Source organism: Hetaerina americana, unplaced genomic scaffold, assembly GCF_022747635.1.
Source record: "Hetaerina americana unplaced genomic scaffold, ioHetAmer1.1.p SCAF_70, whole genome shotgun sequence".
Lineage (NCBI taxonomy): Eukaryota > Metazoa > Arthropoda > Insecta > Odonata > Calopterygidae > Hetaerina > Hetaerina americana.
In genome coordinates this window covers 1,924,835-1,937,260 of record NW_027287317.1, presented here as the reverse complement: position 1 = coordinate 1,937,260, position 12,426 = coordinate 1,924,835, and positions in this window count along the sequence as shown.

The following is a 12,426-nucleotide window of genomic DNA, read 5'->3' as shown; positions in this document are numbered from 1 at the left end:
GCGCCAATGGGACTGTATAGGATCGCCCGAATGCAACAAGCGGCAGATTGATCAAAAGGCCATGCCATGGGTTCAGTGTCTTGATGAGAGAGAGGGACCAGTACGTAATCGGAGTATTGGAAGGTTGTCTCGCGCAGCAGCGGTGGGAAGTAAACCCTGCGGCGAAGGATGGGAGATGCAGAAGCAAACCGCATCCCCGTCTCCAACAGATATCAGGTGCTACCAGAGGATAGCCCCACGATACTACCACCGCTGCCTCCGCTCTTATGAGAGAACAACCCAGAAGGACACGCCGGAGTGGGATGGGGGGATTCTAGTGATAGGCAGTGTTAATGTCGGGGTGTGATGGCCTCTTGAGGAAAAGGGCAGACCATGATGGTGTGAGCCAGCGCCTGACGTGAATTCCGAGCGGCGGCGATACCCAGATGAGTAAGGAAGTTGGAGCGGCGACTCGGAGCACGAAGTGGCTGTGGGTCATGGCTCATAATGGCGACAACGATGCTTTGAACGGCGAAGAGATTCTACATTCCTTCATGGAATTGAACTCCGAAATGAAGCGGGTGGGTGTCGTCGAGGGGATTGATTTGACGCTCGCAATTTGCAGCCTAGTCCCTAGGATTAATTTCGATAAGCGTTCAGTGAATTCAAAATTAAATGATTGGCTGAAAATTCTATAGAGTACCCAAAAGCTGGAAAATTAGCGAGGGAATGATAAAATGTATGCGCTGCTCATGAAGGCGAAAGCACTGTCCGGGAGTAAGTTGGGAAAACCCGTGCAAACAATAGATAAATAATTGGGGAACTTGTTATTTGAATCAGAAAAGTTTCAAGAGAAATGGAAAGTGTTGATGAGTATAGGAATTACATGGTAAATACCATATACCAGCAAGCTTATACTTAAAGAGAGAATATGTCATAGGTGAGGGTAGCATAAGTCCAGGCATACCTATCTAAATGATTAAGTGGAAATATATTCAATAAAGCAGGTGGAACAGTTTACCTGTCATGGAAGTTTTAGAGACAAAATTTGTTCAAATCCCTGGGGTAGAATGAGGGGATCGAGATGGTGCAGTGGCTATCGTACTGGCTTCCCACCCAAGCTAAAGCTGACGCCGGGTTTCTCTCCACCCTTCATCCTCTCCTGTCCATCCCAAATTGCGCAAATAACCTCAGCTGTCGGTCGCCTCCCCTAAATACTACTACTACTACTTGGAGTAGAATAAAATGACTTTCTTTGGGCAAAAAAGCTTTCCCAAAGAGGAGTAAATTAACGACATGGGCTTTGAGTAAAAATCTAAGGAACAGACTTGATAAAGCCTTTGAAGTGAATTGAAATCTAAAGAAAAGACTTGATAAAACCTAGCCATTGAATGCGATTTTGTGCGCCGCGGAAATATGGTCGTTTAAGCGAAGCGATAAGCGAAGATTGGATTATTTTGAAATGTGGGCGTAAGTAAGAATGGAAAAGGTTAAATAGACTAAAGGAAAACAATTGAGGAAGTTCTAGTCATATTTATTTGACGAATTTATTGGGGCGAGTCTCTCCTTCCACCTGATCCCTATGCATTGCAACAAAGACTAATACAAACATTCATTCCCTAGATGGAGAAAAATTCCCCTGGGCGGGAATGGAACCCGCGACCTGTTAGCTTGCAGACGATGGCACCTCCATCACTATGGCCTGAAGGGAGGAGTATGTTGGGGAGGAGTGGGGAATAGGGAGGAAGGAGAGGAATTGTTGGAAGAGATCTTGGGAGAGAGAGCATTCAAAGGATGCAGGAGAGATGAAAGAGGAGCATTTTGATTGGCGATGGGATGTTGAAGACGAGATCGCGTTAGTCAAGCAAAGAAGGTAAAGGACAGGAATATGGGATGGAATGAATGGAGAAAGGAAGTGTAAGCCATCGAAAAGGGGCTTATTTTAGTGTCGGATGTCAAGTGGTGGTTTACTAAAAGAGTTAAAGAAATAACTTTTTTTAGCGTTGTGTAGTTTCCCTGAATCTAAAATTACCTTAAACGGTAGAATTCCATTTCATTTACATCCGAGGGGTTAAGTTTCAATATCTATGCATGCTTATTCGTAAATTGAACTTCCGAATTAGAATTATATTTTTGGTGGTGTGTTTTTCAAATTAAAAAAAGAAGTTTTTGGAAAATTTTTGGTCGTATTTTTTATCGTACATGTATTAGTATGTAAAAGGAACATAAACTGACGAGTAATTGCTCGTTTTAATTTAAATATAACGCAAAGTTTAATTATGATCCCTCAAATATTTACGAAATGATTTGCTCAAAGGTATAAGAAATTTAGCGTTTAAACATGTGCAGCTTTGTTTATGTTTATTTTAAAAACATTTTTGGATAAAATTTATTTCTTACCGTATAAAATTATCGAGGTTTTGGTCTTCCATTTAAGAATTTTAAGAATGTTCATCTTTTTGGTAGTGATTCATTGACTCCGAATTTGGAGAATACCTTGTTTCCAGTTTTTTGCTTTGAGTTCCGTTCCCATGAAAAGGAGTTGTACATAAATCGTCGAAAAAAGGAAAAATGGTTAAATACTTCTTTGAAAAAAAATGTCGCATATTTTCCATGAAAAATTAAGCAATGCCACCCCGTTAGGAAGACACTCAATGCTAGTAGTGTCAGGTTCCAATGATTTAATTATATTGCGTGTCGATGAGTCCCTGTTGACTCCAAATGCACCCAAAATAACCTGCGTAAAGCCTCAGACGCATAAACCATCAACTTTTTCATTGTGAACATATATCCACTGGTCATTCGTTCTCCTCCTTCAGTCCTTCTCTGCGCGCTAGGGCGACGCTGAAATTCTTCGATTTTAATTCGAGAGCGGTTTAAGGATGCAGCAGTTCAAGAATCGGTCAAACTAATATAATTGTAATAACTTAGAGATAGAGAATGAACAGTTAAAAGGGGATGGGAGGTTTTTATATCATGGGTCAGACTTAAATGTCATTTGTCCAGATGTCAGGAAGTTCCTCAAAAATATTTGAACTCCTTAATTCCTCCTCTCTTACTTCTATTTCTAACCCTTACATCACTGTCCATGCAGACAAATGGAAAATGAAAAAAAATTGGAAAATGAAAAAAAAATGAAAGATCAAAATTAGAAATAGTTATTTAGAGGTTTAATTCTCTTGTTTTGGGCCGAAGGTTTCTTGAAACCATTCTCCCTTGGGAATGGGAAGTTGGTAAGAGTTCTTACGAGAAATTCCTCCTCTCTTGGCGAAGTTCTTCCTTTGCTCGGGCAAAAGAGTGTCGTCAGAGAAAATCATTGAGTGTGTTATTCCGTAATGGCCCCAAACAAGACCCAAAATTAAAACACACAAAACAGTTATTCACTTAGACCCTTCCGTTCACAGCAGCCTCAAACCTTCCATACTTCCTTCTCAAACCATCCCCCCTCACCCAGCACCTAATTACGCAAACCTATCAGAACCAGATAAATCCTCGCCTTCAAATCCATTTCAAAAACATCCCCCAAAAAAAGTATCACCCTTTTCCCTTCCTTGAATATACCTCCGATATGGTCCGATAGCATCCATACCCACACATTTCCCTGGGATCGGAATGGTGGGGTGGCTAACTGGCTTCCCACCGAGTGAGCCAGGGTTCAAATCCTGGAGACTAAAAATATTTTTCAGTAGTATACCGATCCCCACTTGATGTGCTTTGTGGAGAGTACTTTGAGTGAGTTCGACGTCCGCTGGATGGGACGTTAAACTATTGGTGCCCTTGGTGCCTTCCGACAAGTGTAGGCTAATACCGACGCCGTGTTTCTCTCATAACTTCCTTTACCATCCATCCCTAATGGCGCTACTACTACACTTGTCCCTTCTACCGAATTTTTTTCCCTTCCTTAATCACCCCAGGTGGCGGTAGCTTCTCTCGCTAGCGTCCGGCACGGCCACCTTCCTGGGATTGGTCCCCCATCACTCATGAGGCCGTTACCAGACCAAAAACAAATGCAAAGTACGCATTGCTTAAGAGGAGCCAAAATTAAGGCAAAACTGAAGAGGATTGGCAACAGGGATAACAAAATTTCCCGGGCACAGAGAGATAGAGAAAGAGTTCTCGCCGGATCGCGGCTCTTCGGTGAAGGTGTCGCTAACTGTAACATTATCGATTTGGACGGAAGCACCGGCCGAATATTCTGACACGCCGGACACCAGCCTGCAGTCACCATTAGACCCAGGGTGACTAAGAGCCCAAATATCGGCGATTGAAGCCTCGGCTTCCAAAACAGCTCTGAACACTCTTCTTGCCCTGCTCCCCAAATGTGAACCCGCAATCGAGAATTGTGAAACGGTGACAACACACGTTCCCAAATAGCACTTCCACAAATTAATCCAAAGCAAAACGTGATTAGTGAGAAACTCAGTGCTTCCCACCCTAAGTATGTATCCCTGACGGGCCCCTCTCAGGGCCAAAGCGCCACATGTGGAACCCCAAAAGTGAGTGATGGGCATAACGTGGTGCCCATGGCACAAGAAACCCCTAGTGGTCACCTGCAAATGCCAAAAATTGTAAGGGCCCGTGTCGTGGTGCCCCGACGGCACATACTGTAATTAGTGATAATAGTGAGACGAAAAACCCTCCAGAAGAAGACATACTATATTCATCACTTTGACCTCAAAAAAAAGGAAGATAAACAAATTATTTCTGAAAGAGAGGCCGGAGGAACGCGCCCAAAAATCCGGAAATAAATTCGACGTGCTTTCGCCCGGACCAGAAGAATTGATAACCTGCGACGCCGCACCCGAGACGCCGAAAAGAGACAGGATCCCATTGATTTTTCTCAAGGACCCTACCATCTAGCAAATTAAAAACCGCCTGATTACGTCAAAATGAGAGTTTCCTCCTGTGTACTCGTTCACGGGCACACAAATAAAAGTCTAATGGGCGACAAGCAACGATTTCCGCAACGTGACTGCCCACCTAAGGGAAAAGTCGTGGGAGTTCTTCTCATATCAACTTAAGGAAGATAAAAAGACCTTCCTTGTTGTAAATTATCTTACCATCGATACCAGAATCGACAAAATCCGAGAGAATTTAATGCATAAAGACTTGCAGATTGAAGGCGTTGTTTAGATAAACACGTCGAGTCACACATGGAGACAGCGGAAAGAGCGAGACGATGCCTCAGCGGTTAATCCTGAGAGGAATTCCAGCGTCTCCCACCACGCCCGCTCCCCCTCTTTCAGATAAAGCTGAGGTACGCGGAAGATAAGAAAAAATTCCTGAAGTTTATAAATATGTGTGGCCTCATTGTTAAACTGGTACCCTTTCGACCCTCACCCGCCCCCGCCAACCCCAGTAAAAACGTTACCAATGCTTCGGGCATACATTTAAACCCTGCGGCCTGACCATTCGCTGCGTTAAATATGAAGGTAGCCACCCTGCTAATGTGAGCAGCTCGACCTATCCCTGCGCAACCTGTGGCGGGGCACATCCAGCAAATTATCGTGGATGCCCGAAATACCGGACACACGTGGATAACTCCGTGACGCCGAATCAAGTCTTAATGTGGGCCGTCAATGCCACACCCGCCCCTGGGATAACGGTAGTGAACTTCGTAGAACCACCGGCAGCAACACCCACCCCCAATGCCCACCACGACCCCAGTGAACCCCGAAACTCAGTCTGCCAAACTCATTTAGTTCAAATCAAAAGTTATCGCTTGGCTCACGGGATTAGTTCAAATATTGGTATTTTTTCCTATTTTTAGGACCCTACAAGCTACCACTTGAGGTGTGGGGCAGGGGGTGAATACACACCAGACTAATTTTGACCCGAATATTTTTACCCCTACCGCGGTCAGACAATGTTATTCTGACTCCTTATCGTTTGTGGAAAAAATGACATCTTAAATCTATCGGAAAAGAAAATACTTTGTTCTTCCACATATATGTATTTTTTTATGCACGACCCAAGTTTCGACTAACAAAGTCATCATCAGCGATTTTTAAGTCGAAACCTAGGTCACGTATAATAAAATATATGTGGACGAACTAAGTATTTTCTTTTCCGATATGACTCGCTTCCACATAGTGACACCTCTAACCATTCTAATCTTAAATCTATCTGTTCTACATTTAATCTCTGATTTTACTAACATAATCTCGCTTACCGTAGTACGATGGGCGTAACAATGCATTTTCATCATCACTGCTAAAGAAACATCCTTCCAATTCATGCAAGATATTTAATCTTTAATTTGACCTTCGCTCCATGAGTGGTTCCCAAACTAGATCCTCTAATATTTTGGATACGCTACTAAACTGATCATAGAAACGTTTTACAAATCTTGCTCGTATACGCTGCACGCGATCCGATTCGGCAGTCAATCCAACCACGTGAGGATCCCATATACTTGCAGCATATTCCAAATGGGCGACGAATTCTAAACAGCGAAAGATGACATTTCTCCTTGATCTTTTCATCTCATTTACCCAGCACTTTGCTTATAAATGCTAACTTTTTGTTAGCTTGTCCACAAATTTCCCCTATGGATTTCACCCAGGGGAGGTCGTCAGTGAGGGTAACGCCTAAGTATTTAATCGATTCTAGGATTCCGGAATGACCTTAATACTCAGATGACACAACGACCACTACACAGGCCGCAAACCCGAACTGGGCATCCAGAGATTGCAGGCGCAGCTCGACGCCTTAGACGACTGGATGTCCGAGAGGAAACTGCAGACGAACGGCAGGAAGAGTTACGCCTCGCCCATGTGGCCAATGGCAGCCAAATAAACCCTAAAGAAAATACAAATCTGGAAAAATAAGGTAATCATAAAGTTAGACGGTGCCCTATGGTTCGTCAGGAATCCGGATCACAGAAATAATCTTAAGCCTACCCCCATTTTGGAATTTGCTAAGAATCAAGCCATAGGGACCGAAGCCGAAGCCCGGGTTTCCACCCAAAACACATTACTTAAGGATATATGGAATAACCTGCCCCCCCCCCCCCCGAGGTGGCCACAACACATAGACGATCGAAAGTAGCGGTGACGCCACATGTCCCCATCCCTGAATAGAAAAGAAATTATCATGTGAAACTGACAGAAGAAAGAAGACAATTGGTTGTGGCAGAAGGGAGAAGAAAAACGAGATAAGATATGAACTAAAGAAAGAATATAAATATTAAGGATCCCCCATCATTCATAGAAACTTACTGTAAACAGCCTACGGCTGGAAAAAGCACCAACGGACAGACGTGGACTGAGAAATCCCTTTTCTTCCCTCCTTCCACCGCCCATGCCGTTCATGGTCGCATTCCTGTCGTCATTTTGATCGCGCGTAGGATGGAAGGTGAACCGAAGACAGATTTTTTCATCGCCGTCTAAGAGGATTTTACCCGTAGTTTTTCCGATCAATATCCTGAGGTGTGCCCTGAATGTCTGCTGATTTCCTCCTTGGGGTTTTCCCCATACCTTCGGAGCATGAAGCATTATTCTTGGCCGTAAGTCTGTTTTTGAATCGCGAGTGGTGTTGATCCGTATTCCATTTTCTTTGATTCAGTTATTATCCTTGCTTCTGCAAGTGGTCCTACGCGTGATGCGTCGCTTTAAGTTCTCAATACGAAAGGCTTTAAAAACGCCACGTACACGCTCCTTTGTTTGAGAAAAAAGAAGCGAGTTTTCACATATAAATTTGCGTTATCGGGGATCGGGATGGTACCGTGGCTTACGTACAGGCTTCCCTCCGAGAGGGCCTGTGTTCAAATCCTGGAGACTAAAAATTTGTTTCAGTAGTATCGCGATACCCAAATGAGGTGCTTTGTGGAGAGCACTTTGAGTGAGTACGACGTCCGTCGGATGGGACGTTTAACTGCGGACCCCTTGGTGCCTTTCGACAAGAGCAGGCTAATGCCGACGCCGGGTTTCTCTCCACCCTTCCTTTCACATCCATCCCTAATGACGCAAATGACCTTAGATGTCGGTCGCCTCTCATAAAAACTACTACTACTACTACTTGCGTTATCTTGAGGTTAGGCCATGTTATAATTGGGATTTTTTGTCAGACTTATGAAAGGAACTACTTGTAGAGATATTCGGATAATCTTATAAAGTCCTCCAATTCTTTCAAAATACACAAATCCACTGCCCGAAGGGAGCTGTGTACAATACCCTTAGAACTTGACATGAAATGCCAAAGTGTAGTTATTCTGTAATATTGCAAGGTGAAAAACTGTAGAATTTGTTAAAAGATATTAGCTAATGAACCGAAGCACAAATTGAAACAATCTCAAGAAAGTTTGACTCTGATACGGAGGAAGAAGGATGAATATCTGTCATTAATGAAGACGAGCCATTAGAAGAACCTGATCCTTCCGCCAATCCACTTCCAACGACAGGGTATTTAGTGGAGGCATCTGATTCGAAGAATGGAATCAATGGAGGATTGAAGTGAGATGAAAAGATTAAAAAGTGAATTTTTATGGTAAAGACATTTGGCAGCTTAGACTTCGGGAATATGACGTAGGTGAGGATATTATAGATATAAGAATACTTGGTGGTAAGACAAAATAGGCATTAAGGAGAATGCAATTGTACAAGGCGGTGGGAGCAGGCAACAGCATGTCGCGTAGCTACTTAAAGATAGAAGAACACGGGGAGGTGGTGTTTTTGTGGTCAAGTTTGGTAGTATTTGTGAGGGAGGATGTTAGGCGGAAAATTTTGTCAAATCAGTGTTAGTTCCTATTCCAAAAAAGGGAGAGGCAGCAATTTTTGAGGACTAAAAAATATTCGTACCCAGTTGAAGTGAATTTTAGGATCACCAATAGGAGGTTGGAGAGCAGGGAAATTTAATGCTTGGGGGATGATCAGCTAAGGCTCAGAAAGGGGAGAGGCACGAGAAAGAGGAAAGCTTAGGTTAATACTAAAGGATGAGATAATTAACTAGAGCAAGTGGAACAGTTTACCTAATTTGGAAGTTTTAGAAACCGAAATGGTTAACGCAGTAGGGACATAATAAGATGCATTGCGTTATGTACAGAAGATTTCACCGGGAGGGAATTCATGGTTTTGTGGGACGAGGAGGGACACTGAGTAAGGACGTTTTGAAAATGATCGATAAAACCTTGGCAATGTGGTTTCACACGGTACGGAAATATGACTGTTAAGGTAAAATGTTACATGGAGATTGGAAGCTTTTGAAATGCGGGCGTGAAAAAGGATGAAACGCATTAGACGCCTCACGTCATGCAGATGTTGAAGCGGCATAACAATCCTCTAGGAATAAATAACACGCCACGGAATCGATATTCCAGGTTCCTTCACCAAAGTCGGACGGCATTCAACTCTCACGCCTCTAAAAATTTCCCAAGCATCATTCACAATTCTGTTTACTATTTTTTTTCATTCCGCCAGCTTTTTGGATAGGGTGCCCTCATTATTTACAATTTTACCATCCGCGTATATGATATTACTTTCCCGCAATACGCACTCTTATCTTCTATTCTGCGCACTTTACTGTCAGATATAACCATTGGAATAAGAATGAATGGTTTATTCCCCATTAAGGACCACTCATAGCCCTTGTAAAAGTTCACCATCAACATCTCTCATTCAGAAATAAATCGAACGCACACTTAAAATTGAATTCATTTATTGAATGTTAAGAGAGATTCCATAGAGATCAAAATTGGTTTTTTCATGAACATACCAAGTTTTCAAATAGTATTTAGGGGAGACGACCGACAGCTGTGTCAGTTGTACTATTAGGGATGGACAGGAAAGAATGAAGGGTGAAGAGAAACCCGGCGTCGACATTAGCCTACTCTTAACGAAAGGCGCCAAAGGGTCCGCAGCTTAACGTCCCGTCCGACGGACGACGTACTTACTCTATGTGCCCTCCACGAAGTACCTCAAGTAGGGATCGAGATACCACTGAAAAATATTTAACACCGCCGGGGTTTCAACACCACCCCCGACCCGGGCCCTCTGGGTGCGAAGCCAGTACGATAGCCACCACACCATCTCGATCCCCCCAAGTTTTCAAGCTTCCAAATAATGCACTCCTACGAGGTTTATCATAGCCACTAATTTCTTTAAAGGTAACCCTTCTCACAAGCAATCTTTCACGTCACCTTTCACCATTATATTTTTACTAGGGTCATGACGATTGAAAAATTATCTATATTTTTCCTAGATACTATCTTTCTCTCTTACAGCTCCTCTGCCCGCTGGTTGATTAGATTCTATAAACAAGACAGTTCTTCACAACACGGGCAGATTTTCATATCTCAAAGCCAAAATAGCCCTGCATGTAATATTTGTACATCAGGGTCCCACAACCTACTTTTACCTGTGATAATTTGACGCTTTCTGTTCCAAGATTGCGGCTCTTGAGCAGCTTTTATTTTTCTAAGTTGGATTCTGACATTAAGTCATTCTACGAAGTCACTAAGTGCGTATTCTAAAATTGGTGGGACCAGCGCTATATTACCACCTCTCCTTATTTTTTTAATTCGAATATTTTTCGACTGTTCTTTTAATGACTAGTTACTCCTAATGACTCTGACTCCATGCCACTCCTCTGATGTTCTTAAGGTGCCTTCCCTACGTTAGGGTGGTATGACTCCCAGGTATTTCACACCCAGACACTAACGCGGTCCGCTGATCACCTTGGTAAAAATAAATTCGATCAAGTTCTCCTTGGGAGAGTAGATGTTTCGGATTGAGAATTCAGTTCGTGTATCTCGCACTCTTGGGTCCGCTTCTCTGAATATTTAGTTCATTGACTTACATCCCGCGGCTCTCCGGCCACATGAGGCCTGCGACTACGGATGATGACTTAAAAAAAATTAAACCATAAAGTAATTTCTATATTTAGTTAACTTTTCCAAATCAGTACGGCAAGCCCAGAAAATATCTGTCGTACAGTTGGTTAGCAGAGATTAAGGCTCATTGCAATAGCGCATTATTTGGGAATTTAACAAATTTCAATTCAGAGGAGAAATTGAACAGAAAAAGGCAATCTAAAGTAAGAAGAACAATATAATCGGTTCCTCTCGAATCGTCTGGCTTGTGAGTCAAGTGCGGAGCCGAACAGCATTTTAACCCATTAGAATCCCTTCAGGAGACGTATTGCCACGCCATTTCTCCTGAAGATAGTTCAAGAACTAAAACACCAGGCCCTCGACTCAGTGACCAATCCCTTTCCAAGCTGGAAGTCTATTACCCATAGCACCGTTTTGAATAATAGTTTGCTCATTATTAAGTTAACAGCAATGCCTCAAGATGTACGCATTTTCATTCGCATTGGTTTTGACGCTTAGATGCCGCTCTTCTTTTACACGGAGATGCGCGATAAATATTATAAAATATAGTTCTCTCTTACAAAGTGTTTGGTTTGCTCACGTATCAATGCGTTTCTCATCAAACGGGATCAACTTTAAATGGAATTGTGAAACACTTTGAAAGAAGGTCGTTTGGAATTAGGTTTTATCGTCTCTTACATTTAAAATACTGTTGGTAAATGAGTCCATAGGTTGTAGATTAACGACTAGATGGAGATCGATTGATTCGCCTGAAGCAAAAAGGATGAAAGTACATCTTCTAAGCCTCATAAAGATGAATTAATTGTGATGAAAACATGCAGAGGTATTGCGATCGCAAAAAAAACTTTACGCGTGTATATGAATGCAGGAATGGGATTATTCGCTTTGTCACTTGTCTCCCAATAAAACCTTGAGATAGGGTATTTCACATGTTTTGCATAATATTGTTCAACAGAGGTTCTCGTTGAAGAGTTGAAGTAATATCTGCATCAAGGAATAATCTAATTCAATTAGTAACCAAAGTGCAGAAAATTCCACCGGATCCTACGATATCCAGCCGAGTGCTTAATTCAGTTAAGCTACCGAAGCGTCCTCTCACACCCCGAATGCAACGGATGCCTCCGTTAAAAGTTGCTGTCGCGGTATCTCCCGCAATGTTTTGAATTTAACTCAACTTGTAACTTTTCCCTAGCTAAGCTAGTGTTTCAGCTGAAGAAAAATCAATAAATTCTTTCCAAATGTATACAAACACATCCATTCCTGTGTGATGTACAGGCAAATATGAGATTACACGTGAACATGTACTTATGTAAATTACATGTACTATAATTATAATATATAATTACATATTCATATTGATGTATATTTGCGTCTAGATCCCTAACACCTCCCACAGTACACTCTTGTGGAGGCACACTTAGTATTGTGAATATGTATACTATAAGGAGGCCTCCAGACTTCTGGAAATTCACTTGACATTAAGGATAATTATATAATCGAGTAAAACAGATAATTTTGCTGCTGAATACATCCATCGAATTTGTGCCACAGAGATGGCAGCAAATCAACGGTCTCGTACAATATTTCTAGATCATAAAATTAAGTGAATTGCATCTTCC